This window comes from Phocoena phocoena, chromosome 15 (assembly GCF_963924675.1).
Source record: "Phocoena phocoena chromosome 15, mPhoPho1.1, whole genome shotgun sequence".
NCBI classification, from domain to species: Eukaryota; Metazoa; Chordata; class Mammalia; order Artiodactyla; family Phocoenidae; genus Phocoena; species Phocoena phocoena.
The window spans coordinates 44,451,077-44,463,654 of record NC_089233.1 but is presented as its reverse complement, the minus strand read 5'-3'; positions in this window follow the sequence as shown (position 1 = coordinate 44,463,654).

Genomic DNA, 12,578 nt, shown 5'->3' with positions numbered 1-12,578 from the left:
CTCTTGCTAAGACGCTCTCCTGTGTAGCTACAGTGCACTTATCACACTCAGAAACTTAACACTGATTCTACACAAAATCCACATGGACCAAGGTTCACCGATTGTAGTAAAAATGAAACAGAACATAAACTCTCTCCTTACCTTCCTTCCTTTCCAGCCCACATCTTTTATGTACTGGTCTCTGTCAGTCTCTTTCAGTCTAGAACAGTTCCTTAGCCTTCTTGTATGTCACGACCCTGTCATTTATGAAGTGAACGAGCCAGTTACTTTGTAGACTGTCTCCCAGTTCGGGTTTGCCTGACGTATCTTCACAGCAGCTTAGGAACTTTGGGGGGTAACACCCCAGGTGATGTCATGTTCTTGTCAGTGCTTCACGTCAGGAGCCCATGATGGCTCACGATGGGTGATGTTAACTTTACTCACTTGGTTGAGATAAATCTGCTTGGTTTCTTCACTTTGGTACATGCACCCTTTAAGTGAATTCCTGAGACAATTATGATTATCTTCATTTTACAGATGAGGAAACTGAGGCACAAAGACATAGAAAACTTGCCCAAAGTCATACGAGCTGTTATGGCTCCAGAGCAAACACTCTTAGCTGCCACACTGGAGAGATCAACGTGGGGCTGGAAGCCTGGATGAACTTGGCCTGTGGAGGACCCTCAGAGGACGGGGGATATTTGGATGGACAGAAGGTGAAGGGTAATGGGCTAAGTCTGGAGTTTCTTCATCAGCATGTCTGGCTTGGGGCTTGGTGCCTCTCTGGACACCAGCATTACTCTGTGGATAGTTTTGTTAAGAATGGCCCGAGGTGGGAATTCCCTGGCATTCCAGTGGTTAAGACTCCGCGCTTCCACTGCTGAGGGCCTGGGTTCGATCCCTGGTCAGGGAACTAAGATCCCACAAGCTGCGTGGTGTGGCCTAAAGAAAAAACAAAAAGAACCCTAAAAAAAAAAAAAAAAAAAGTGGCCCGTTGTATGGTTTGTGCTGATCTGACCCTCCTTCACTGGAGTGTCAGGGCTGGACTTGCTGGAGATGACCTCCACTCCAAATGCTTATTCTGAGGGAAAGTTCCCTGTAGTTGTTTGAAGATCATGGTGTGCCCCGAAGCTTGAGCGTCTTGGCTACATCTGTGGCTTCACTGTACGCCATGGTGAGGAAGTGTCCATCATTGTTTAAAAAAATTTTTAAATTAAATTAAATTTTTATACAGCAGGTTCTTACTAGTTATCTATTTTATACAAATTAGTGTATATATGTCAATCCCAATCTCCCAGTTCATCCCACCACCACCACCCACCCCCACTTCCCCCCCTTGGTGTCCATATGTTTGTTTTCTACATCTATGTATCTATTTCTACCTTGCAAACCAGTTCATCTGTACCATTTTTCTAGATTCCACATATATGAGTTACTATACAATATTTATTTTTCTCTTTCTGACTTATTTCACTCTGTGTGAAAGTCTCTAGGTCCATCCACGTCTCTACAAATGACCCAATTTCATTCCTTTTTATGGCTGAGTAATATTCCATTGTATATATGTACCACATCTTCATCCATTTGTCTGTCGATGGGCATTTAAGTTGCTTCCATGACCTGGCTATGGTAAATAGTGCTGCAATGAACACTGGGGTGCATGTGTCTTTTTGAATTATGGTTTTCTCAGGGTATATGCCCAGTAGTGGGATTGCTGGGTCATATGGTAATTCTATTGTTAGTTTTTTAAGGAACCTCCGTACTGTTCTCCATAGTGGCTGTATCAATTTACATTCCCACCAGCAGTGCAAGAGGGTTCCCTTTTTTTCACACCCTCTCCAGCATTTGTTTGTAGATTTTCTGATGCTGCCCATTCTAACCGGTGTGAGGTGATACCTCATTGTAGTTTTGATTTGCATTTCTCTAATAATTTGTGACGTTGAGCAGCTTTTCATGTGCTTCCTGGCCATCTGTATGTCTTCTTTGGAGAAATGTCTATTTAGGTCTTCTGCCCATTTTTGGGTTGGGTTGTTTGTTTTTTTAAGGAAGTGTCCATCATTGAGTCATGAACAGAAAGAGTTGACTTGTGCCAGCTACAAACCTGCTTCACAGATAAGTATCTGTGTGTTAGTGTCCACACTCACCTCAGGCTAGAGACCCCCAAGGCTTCGAGGCTTTGTCTGAGCAGAACCATCCTGCTTCTTTGCTCTTCCCTCTGATTCTTTGACCCCTGTCTTCCCCTCAGCCCTTGCTGACCCTTGAAACCCTCCTAGTCGCGTGCGCCTTTGCTCCCTATCGCTGCCCCGACAGTGTGTAGGGCATCCACTCGCCCACACCTGGCTCAGCTCCAGATCACTCAGCCAGGTGTCCTCTGCTTCACCGCAATATTTCCAGATTCACGCTACCTTAATTTGGGTCCCCCAGAAGAAGAGCTTGAGGCAGGAAGGAATTGGGGTGTTTATCTATCAGCTCCTATCAGCCATTGGTCGAGTGTTAATTCCCCTGCATGTCTGGCCTCCCGTACACGCAAACCTTGGAAAGAGCCCTCAGGCGTGGAGATCAGATACTGGCAGCTGGAGCTGACCATAATCTGTGCTAGAAAGATAGGGTCTGAGGGCTACGGGCCAGGGCATTGGCAAGTTCATTCATAGAATCTTAGGGTTTTAGAGCAGAAAGGGAGTTCAGAGAGAATCTAGCCCACTCCTCCTCGCTGTATATATGAGCACTGTGTCCTCGGGTATGAAGAGAAAACTCAAACGGGAAAATTTCCTGAATTTCCTCAATTTCTCTGAGCTCCACTCTTATCATGTATAACGCAGGAATTAACAACAATATCTACCCCACCGGTGGCACAGAGTAAATGACAAATGTTAGATGTTATTTTGGGAGAAATAGGCTTTGCATACAAGGTAGCTATTGCCACAATAGTGCTATGTAACAAACCATCAAGGTGGGTTTTTTAAGGTTGTTCTCTATACCTCACAGAGTTCGAGAGAGTCCTGGGCCACTTTTATTTATTGAGGTTCTAGGAATATTAAAATGCAAGTTGCAAAAGTAAGTTGACTTTAGTGGGAAAAATCAGTAGTTGTTGCCTATGGGGTGGGGACGGGGGTGCGCTGGGCGTGGGGCTGGGTTGACTGGGAGGAACCAGAGAACTTATTAAGGTGATGGAATATTTTGTGTCTTGATGGGGGTTTGGCCATGGGTGCACACTTTTGTCCAAACTCTGGAATTGGGCGCTTTGGAGTCAAGAGTGACATTATATATGTTTTACCTAAAAACACCCACAAACACATGTTGACTTCTGGTTAATGACGCACGTGCTGAAGTGTCTGGTGGAAGGACATGGGTGTCAGCAGCTTAGATGTCAATTTAGACGGATTGATCCCTGGACGGAGGGTAGATTTGTGATGAGGCAGATGTAGCTGTTTTAATAACCGGGGAATGAACGTGGTGGCTAAATGGGGGTTCGCTTTGAACTTTTCTGTATATTTGAAACTTTTCATAATAAAATTTTGGGGGAAAATGGGTTACCAAAGAGTTATAGTATGTTTCAGTTGTTTGCATTTAACAAGTAGATGCCTTTTATATACCAAAATAAAGTGCAGTGGAGTGGTGCCCTTCACAAGGTAACTGTTGAATTCATGGAAAATATGAATTTATAGTGTAAAGATGTGGTCTCATAATGGGACACAAGTTAAAATTAGTATGGGGGCTTCCCTGGTGGCACAATGGTTAAGAATCCACCTGCCGATGCAGGGCACATGGGTTCGAGCCCAGGTCCGGGAAGATCCCACATGCCGCGGAGCAACTAAGCCCGTGCGCCACAACTACTGAAGCCGGTGCCCCTAGAGCCCGTGCTCCACAACAAGAGAAGCCACTGCCATGAGAAGCCTGTGTACCGCAACGAAGAGTAGCCTCCGCTCGCTGCAACTAGAGAAAGCAAAGACCCAATGCAGCCAAAAAGAAATAAAAATAAAATAAATTTATAAAAGAATAATAATAAAAAATAAAATAAAATTAGTACGAAGGACTTTTTAACTCTTAACGTCTGACAGTGTAAGTCAGAATTACGCTCTTCTGTAAAAAACTGAGACTTGTATACAAACTCCATCGATCTGTCCAAAGTCTGAATTTGCTGTGGCCTCAGATTACATGGCCTTTGTCTCCCCAACCCCAGAACAACCCAGTTGGTACCCATGGGATCCCTGACTTGCCTCCCCACAGGCCTCTGGTTCTCTACTGTGCCCGTGAATAACAAAGCTTTAACATTTACTAAGCAGGAGGTGACAGGTCCTTCCCATCTCTTTCTATTCATGGCTTCAATTAATAATTAGTCCCCCTGCAGAATGAGACAATCTGTTTTGTGGAGGGAAAGAGCCATGAGCCAAGCCAATTAGCATCTTGGTTCTGGCTGCCTTGGGAATTTAATTTAGTCTCACGGCCCATTTAAGTTCTACAAATATTGTTGCCTCCCCAAGATCGAAGTCATGATAGTTAAATGAGCAAAGGCCCTGGGGACCCATATGCTGAGGATGCCCCGCAAAGCGGGCTGGCCTGGGCACGGGGCCAGCGGCTTTTGTCCAGCCCACATGCCCGCGCCATTCTTCTCCCAGGACTCGGCAGCTGGCCCCGGGGCAGTGCCGACCTTAACCACCCGCGGAGGGAGTGGCGGCTGCCCCCACACAGTTGCACACTTGAGTGGGTCTTTTGTCTGCTCAGAAGACATTCCAACTGCCCGTTAGCAGTTTGCCTGTGCACAAAAGGGGGTGACCGCCGGACAGGGCAGTCTGTCTGTGCAGCGTATTGTTGAGGGGCGGTGAGTCTGCAAACAGCCCGTCCGAGTTGTCCCCTGCATGGAGGGTGTGTGGGGAACAGCCAGGAAGGACAGGCCAGGGCAGGGCTCAAGGAGCAGGATTGGTCAGACAATTTAATTAGGGGCTGTGAGGAATCATGGAATCAGGATGTTGAGGCTCCAGGGGGAACTTGAGGAACAGTCTGTAACTTTTCTCTCTCAGGAACCACCCAAGCCCAGCAGCATGGAATCCTCTTAAAAGAAATGCCAAGGCCTCCTGCATTTCACAACTGTTGCTGGAAGAAAATTCTTTGCGTCATGCAGATTTAAAATCTACTCTCCTTTCTTTTTTTTTTCTTAATTTCTGAATGAATTTTAGAATAACTTCAATATATACACTAATAACAACAACAACAAAACCTGCTGGGTTTTTGGGTTTTGCATATAACCTATAATCAATATGGGAAGAATGGACACCTTACGATACTGAGACTTCTGTGAACAAGGCATATCTTTTCATTAATTTCGATATTTAACATCTTTCAATGACACTGTATTATTTTCTGTATAAAAGCTCTTATATGTGTCTTGTTATATTTATTCCTAGCTACTTTTTATTTTTGATAACGTGAATAATAGCTTTACCTTTTTTTTTTTTTTTTTTTTTTTGCGGTACGTGGGCCTCTCACTGCTGCGGCCTCTCCCAATGCGGAGCACAGGCTCTGGACGCGCAGGGCTCAGCAGCCATGGCTCACGGGCCCAGCCACTCCGCGGCATGTGGGATCTTCCCGAACCGGGGCACGAACCCGTGTCCCCTGCAACGGCAGGCGGACTCTCAACCACTGCGCCACCAGGGAAGCCCTAGCTTTACCTTTTTTTGCTTGGCTTTGAATAGATATTTTACTAATAATTTTGTGTCTGGCTTCCTTGCTAAACTCTTCCTTAGTTCTATACGTTGTCCCTCTTCTTATATTTGTTTTTCTTCATCTTCTTTTTGATTCATTGGGTATGTTTTTATAATGTTACTTCTCCCCCTTTACTTATTTAAAGGTTACACACACTGTTTCCATTCTTTTAAAGGTCGGCACACCATATTTAACTCATCAAAGCCCAAAGTTAATCATCACCTTTCCCTCTTCCCTAATGATTGGGGAACTTGGGACACTACTTCATTCACCACTACCACCTCTCACCTCCAGATTTATACACTATATTTAAATTTTTTAACCTATACTATATTACACAATTGGTGTTTATTTAGATTTGTCCTTTTTTTTTTCCTTTCTTTTGGCCAAGCTGCGTGGCTTGCAGAATCTTAGTTCCCCAAACAGGGATTGGACCCAGGCCCACGGCAGTAAAAGCACGGAGTCCTAACCACTGGACTGCTAGGGAATTCCCCTGCCCTTATTTTTTTTTTTACCATTTTCTGTGCTCTTCATTTTTTTTCTTGCATCTCTCTGCTCTCCTTCCTCAAGCGACACCAGTAACAGCTGGCTTTCTGCCTCAGAGGCATCGGAGATGTGAAAACGGTTGTAGATGAGCCTGCGGCCCTGATTGCAGGGCTCGCCCAGGTGGCTGTGCTATGAGCCTGTGCCTGGCTCCTTTCACCAACAACGGCCTGGGAACTTGATGTTATCACCCACATTTCAGAGAGGAGGGAACTGAGGCTTTGAAAAGTTGAGGGCCCAGCCCAGTGGGGCTCAAGCCCGGAGGGGTCCATCCCAGGGAGCACAGGTAGGTCTCAGAGCCTCCTGGGGGCCTCGGGCCGGCGGGGAGCTGGGGTCTCCATCCGCCATAAATCCTCTGTGGGTGGCTGGGGGCCGCCCCTGCAGATGTTGGCTCCTGGGCCCCTCTGCCTGCCCTGATGTGGGCTCAGTAAAGACCTCACGGGAGTTCTGGTTGGGAGCTGCTGGGGCTGGCTGAGAGGAGGGGACAGGGCATCTCCTCCTCAGGACGGGCTGGATCCCACCTCCTCGACCAACCATCCTCTTGACCCCTCCTCTTACCCTTCCCAACTCTGCTTTGCCCAAGAATAATCTGGTGGGTCGGCCCTGGCCTGGCCCTGCATCTACCTTCTGGCCTGGGGCTCCCCAGGCACGGGTGTGGGTGCCAATAGGGAGGTGACATCTCCTCAAGGCCCCTTCAGACACGTTGACCAACCCAGTAATGTTCCCCAGCATCGGTCCCCTCCTCCACCAGCCCTCGTGCCTGCAAGCCGGGATCACTCCCCAGCCTGCATCAGGCCTTGCCTTCTGGGGACCAGCTGTCCACTCGAGGCTAGACTGAGGGACCCTATACACGCTTGAGGGTGGGCGGGCGGGCGGGCAGGGGCTTGGCTGTGTGGTCTGTCAGAAATCTTCATGGGAAGGATGGTGGTTTAACATGTGAACACTGGGCTGCAGGGCGGGCAGGCACTGGCGAGATGGTCAAATCTCTGAAACGAGTCAGCCATGTCCCCATGTTCAGAAGGGGGCAGAGAGCAGGGTAGCGCTGCCCTGCTGCTGGAGGGCGTTGCTTTCCAAAGGGCAGAGACGGTTCAGGCAAGTCTCACTCCTTTATTTTTCCTCATCGTCCTGGAATTCAGGGCCAAGGTGTGACATAGCCCCGGAGCTGCTGGCCATCCCTGGCAACAGCACCCAAGGGACTCCGGCATGTCCGGGGGTGGTGGTAGGGTGCCTTACGTGACAACGTTTCATTGTCAAAATGGGCACTACACTATTTACTATACCACAGACTTCATTTGGATTTCACCAGTTTTTCCACTGATGGCATTTTTTCTGTTTCAGAATCCAGTCCAGTAAACCATAATGGAAAAGAATACAAAAAAAAAAGAAAAAGAACGTCTGTATGTGTATAACTGAGTCACTTTGCTACACACCAGAGATGGGCACAACACTGTAAATCAACTATGCTTCAATAAAAATTAAAAAATTAAAAAAAATTCAATCCAGGACTTCACATGGCATTTAGTCATCATGGGTCCTTAATCTTCCATCTGTGACAGTTTCTTGTCTTTCCTTGTTTATCATGACTTTTAACTTTTTTTTTTTTTTTGCGGTACACGGGCCTCTCACTGCTGTGGCCTCTCCCGTTGCCGAGCACAGGCTCCGGACGCGCAGGCTCAGTGGCCATGGCTTACGGGCCCAGCCGCTCCGCGGCATGTGGGATCCTCCCGGACAGGGGCACGATCCTGTGTCCCCTGCATCGGCAGGCAGACCTCTCAACCACTGCGCCACCAGGGAAGCCCCATGACTTTGAACTTTTGAGCAGTATGTTTACTAATGTTTTTAAAACGAAGCTGGCTGACAACTGGGGCTTGCAGACACAGTGATGGTTTTCGCCAATCCTGATCCAGGAGACCTGACTTTTCACCAACTGAGGCCCGTGCAGTTCTCTCTGGGTGGCTGATCCTCGAAGCCCTTCAAAACCGAGTGGAATCTCACCCATCGCCTGCATGTGCGCTCTTTGGTGCACTCTTGTTGTTTCTATCGGAAGGGTGTTCTTGTGAAAACGGGCAGTAGTAGCCAGTGTTTGGACGTGGTCCTGACATTGTGTTCCTGCAGGAAGGGCAGCCTGTCCCGCAGGCCGCCTGCTCCAGCCTGGAGACGAGGCTCGCTCTGCCGGCACTTGCCTGGCCTGGCGCCTCACCTCCTCAGGGAATTCCCCAAGCAGATGTCAGACTCTGCCGGTGGTGGCTCCAGGCCAGTCTGAGCTGGGAGTGAATGTTCCTTGACCCTCTTTCCCACACAGGGCCCTCCGTTGCCCCTCGCGTATAGATGCAGCCCTGATGTACTTACAGAGACAAGCTCCTTGGGAAACAGATGCTCTGGACTCGGCCCCTCAGGACCTGTCTCTGCAGTGAGATCATACAGTATTTGTCTTTCTCTGACTTATTTCACTAACATAATGGACCTCCAGGTCCATCCATGTCCATGTGTTTTTGGTTTTGGTATCTAATTGCCATATTAATTTTGGGTAGGATTCAAAGAGATTCAAAGGCCCTTAAATCCTTGTGGATTTGATAACATAGGAGCATTCCTGAAAGCATCCCCAAGCTGGGACGGCTGCAGTAACTTAGCTACGACCAGAAGTGATTGCATCCTCAACTCAGCTTCCCCCAAATGCCTCTGACCTCCTAGCAAACTTGACACACAGGGCTGCGAGGGGGTCAAGTCGGAACGTCTTAAATGCCTGTGGTCATGGTAGTTGTCTGTTGTGGATTTTACAAAAACGTATGGCTACGTGAACTCACTGCTGGCCTTGGAAAGGGCATTTAAGGTCTACCATTTGGGTGAAGATTAAGTAAACCAGAGTGTATCCACAAGAAGAACTATTACACAGCCAAGGGGAAAAAAACTTTTCAAATTTAAAAGTAATCTCCTCATAATAATAAACTGAGTTGTAACATTTTGACACTGAGTTGTAACATTTTGTATGCATGGAATATACCAAAGACATTAATGGGACTTATTTGTGAGTCACGGGCTTCGGGTGATTATTACTTTCTTATTTCCTACAACAGACATGAAGACTTTTATAATCAGAAAAAGGAGTCATTTCAGAGAGTAATTTACAGCCATTTCAAAAGTGAGATGGCGATTGTGAGTGTATGTAAAACAGGATAAACAGCTTATTTTGTGTCTGATGATTATGTGGTTTCAGGTTCTCCTCCCTCAAAAATAATCAAATCAGATGGTGATTTTGTTCCCTGACACTAACACGTGGGCGTTACAGGAGCGTGTATGTCATGTGGTCAATTCATCGGTAGAGGATTATGTCGTCAGGGGAATAAAGGCGAAATTCTCAAGGTACTTTGCTCCAGTAATCAGGACTTTATTTATCTCTAAGCTAAAAGAGGGGATTGAATTCTTCGACAATGATCAGAAAATGCTTTTAGGAAGATTCCTTTCCTATTAAAATTTTTCTTAAAGTTGCAGAGTGCACACAGCGTGACTTGCCATGCAGAGGGCTTGATGGGACCGTTTCCTCTGCCTTAAAGGCACAAGAAAGGATGTCACAGGATTCCCGCAGAGAAAATAATTTGGAAGAGGAAAAGGCTGAAAGCAAGGGCAGTCAACATTACTGGCAACGTTCTTGGCAAGGCTTCCTGGCCCAGTCACCTAGGGGGACTTTGATTTCCCAAGCAAGTGTCCCTTGGTGTTGAGACTCCCACCATGGGCTACCAGAGTGTCCCCTAAACTATTTGAGAAACCGAGGCCTTAAAGTAAAATCAGATTCAGCAACTTAATTGTATCTCAGCAGTTTGATAAGTGCAGGTTCTGTGTTTGAAATGGGAGGGTGTTGGTGGTTTGGTCATGTAGGTGGGAACAGCTGGTACCCACGAGCTGGCCCAGCCCCTGGAGACCTGAGGCTTCCAATGAGAAGACGCTAGACCACAGCCACTTACCCTACCCTTTCTTTGGGGCTGCCCGAGATACCGGGATATTCCCCCTGACTATCATTGCACTTACACCATTGGAACGTGATGGCAGAATCACCATGCCCAGGCCACGCCCAGAGGAGAGGACCCACTCCCCTGGAGCAATGGCCACCTCCTCTCCCGGCCAGGAGGCCAGCAGGACCCCTTGTCCAGCAGCGGACCTTAGCTAGGTGTCTTCTGTGCTCCTGTTCTGTGCTTCTGGAGGGGCTGGGAAGATGCGGGGGGCACTCCTTACCTGGGTCTGGGTGCAGACCCACTCGGAGGAGGAAGAATCTACTCACGGCTCCGTGTTCAGAACTACAGACCAAGACAGTGGACAGCTGCAGCTTTGACCTGAGAGAAAGCCTCAGTTCGGACATGAACAAGTATTACATGTGGTTCTCTTGACCCGTAAACCATATGGCATTAGCTAATGGTTTAATTAGAAAATTAACAATTTTCTGGGCACACTTGAGTATAATCTACCCCTTCCAGGTCACTGGGGAAAGCCTCATGGCTGAGAACTAAGTAAGCATTGAAATATCAAAGAATTTCCATGCAAATCTCACTAAGTCCTTCTGGTGTCCCAAGGATTTGCTCACATATATGGAACTTACTGGTTGTAAGAGTCTTTTACATCCTTTATAATATGATCCTGCCTGCTTTGTAAGGAAGGTTGTATGGCTGAAAGATCATGCCCTGTGGGGTTAGAGTGTCATGTGTTTGAATACTGTGTGTTCTTGGGCAAGTTACATAGCCTCTCTGAACCTTAGATGCACCCTCCTTAAAAAGAGGATGATAGAGAATTCCCTGGCCGTCCAGTGGTTAGGACTGTGCACTTCCACTGAGGGGGGTCTGGGTTTGATCCCTGGTCAGGGAACTAAGATCCTGCAAGCCGTGCAATGCAGCCAAAAAAAAAAAAAAAAAAAAAGGATGATAAAATGCAGTCACATTGTATGACTTTTGTAAATACAACTATATAAGTTTGCAGAGAAAGGGAGAGAGAGAGAAGACAGAGAGAAAGATAGAGACAGAGACAGAGAGGGAGACAGAAAGGATCAGAAAGAACAATTTAAGTAGCGGTGGTCATTCAGTCAGCACTGCCCCTAATAATCATGTACCCCAGAGAGATGACGCTTCCCCTGGCTGTTCTCAGCCCCAAGTCATTGTGGAGTATGAGTCTAACACTCCCATATGTGAAGCACACTGAGTGAATCCCGATTTTCTTAGACGGATGGTCTCCTCCATGGTTGAGTTTATTGAAAGGTGGTAGGTCAGTCTTCTACACAGTGGCTTCCTGAAAGATACTCAAGCACAGTCTTGACCATGTGAACATGGCCCTTTTCTCCAAGCCTTGGGCAGCCCGTCCCGCGGTGAGCCGTGGCCCCAGCACCGCCTCATCAAAGGCTGGTTGTGCAGAGGCTTGGCCTGGGAACACGGCTGGATACATTAGGTGCTCAATAGAGGCGTATTTTCCCTCCTAGGGGAAATATTAAGTCTGAAGTCAAAGGATAATTTAACAGGACTGTGGGACGAGCACTTTGGGGAAGTGTTTGGGGGTATCCACGAGAGCGGACCCAGGCAACCCCCCGCCACCCAGCGATTCTTCTGCTGGGAACCAGCGTCCCCTCTGGCGGTGCTACATGTAATAGTCCCAGCTGGAGAGACCCCAGATGCTCACCCACAGCAGAGTGGATGTGTGGGTCGTGAAATACTACACGGCAGCAGCAATGAACACAGTGCACGTGGTCATGGGTGAACTCACAAGCGTGATGCTGAGTGGAAGAAGCCAGGAGGTAAAGGAGTTCACGTTGTAACTCTAAAGAACACTTTCAGTAAATATAAACTTTCCTGTGGCTCAGGAGGCAGAGTGTCATAGGAACTGGTAGCTTTTCCCCAAGTGGTGTGTGGAGTGAGGGTGGCGCTGAGGTGACAGCGGTGAGAACTCACGTCCTGGTGGCAACGTGCAGGCTTCGCTCTGGACTCGGCTCCTTTCCAGGGTGCGATCCAAGCGCCCCTGTGCCTTGGGTTTTTCACCTGAAAAGCAAGGATGGTAATGCCTCCCTCCCCCTAGGCTGCTGTGAGGGAGAAAGGAGGTAATAACACGGGGAAAGTCCTCACCACTGGGTCTGACAACAGCTGACGGTGAATAAACATGAGTGACTTTTATATAGAAAATAAAAGCTGGACTTCCCTGGTGGTGCAGTCGTTAAGAATCTGCCTGCCAATGCAGGGGACATGGGTTCGAGCCCTGGTCCGGGAAGATCCCACATGCCACGGAGCAACTAAGCCCGTGAGCCACAACTACTGAGCCTGCACTCTAGAGCCCATGAGCCACAACTACTGAAGCCTGCGTGCCTAGAGCCCGCGCTCCGCAACAAGAGA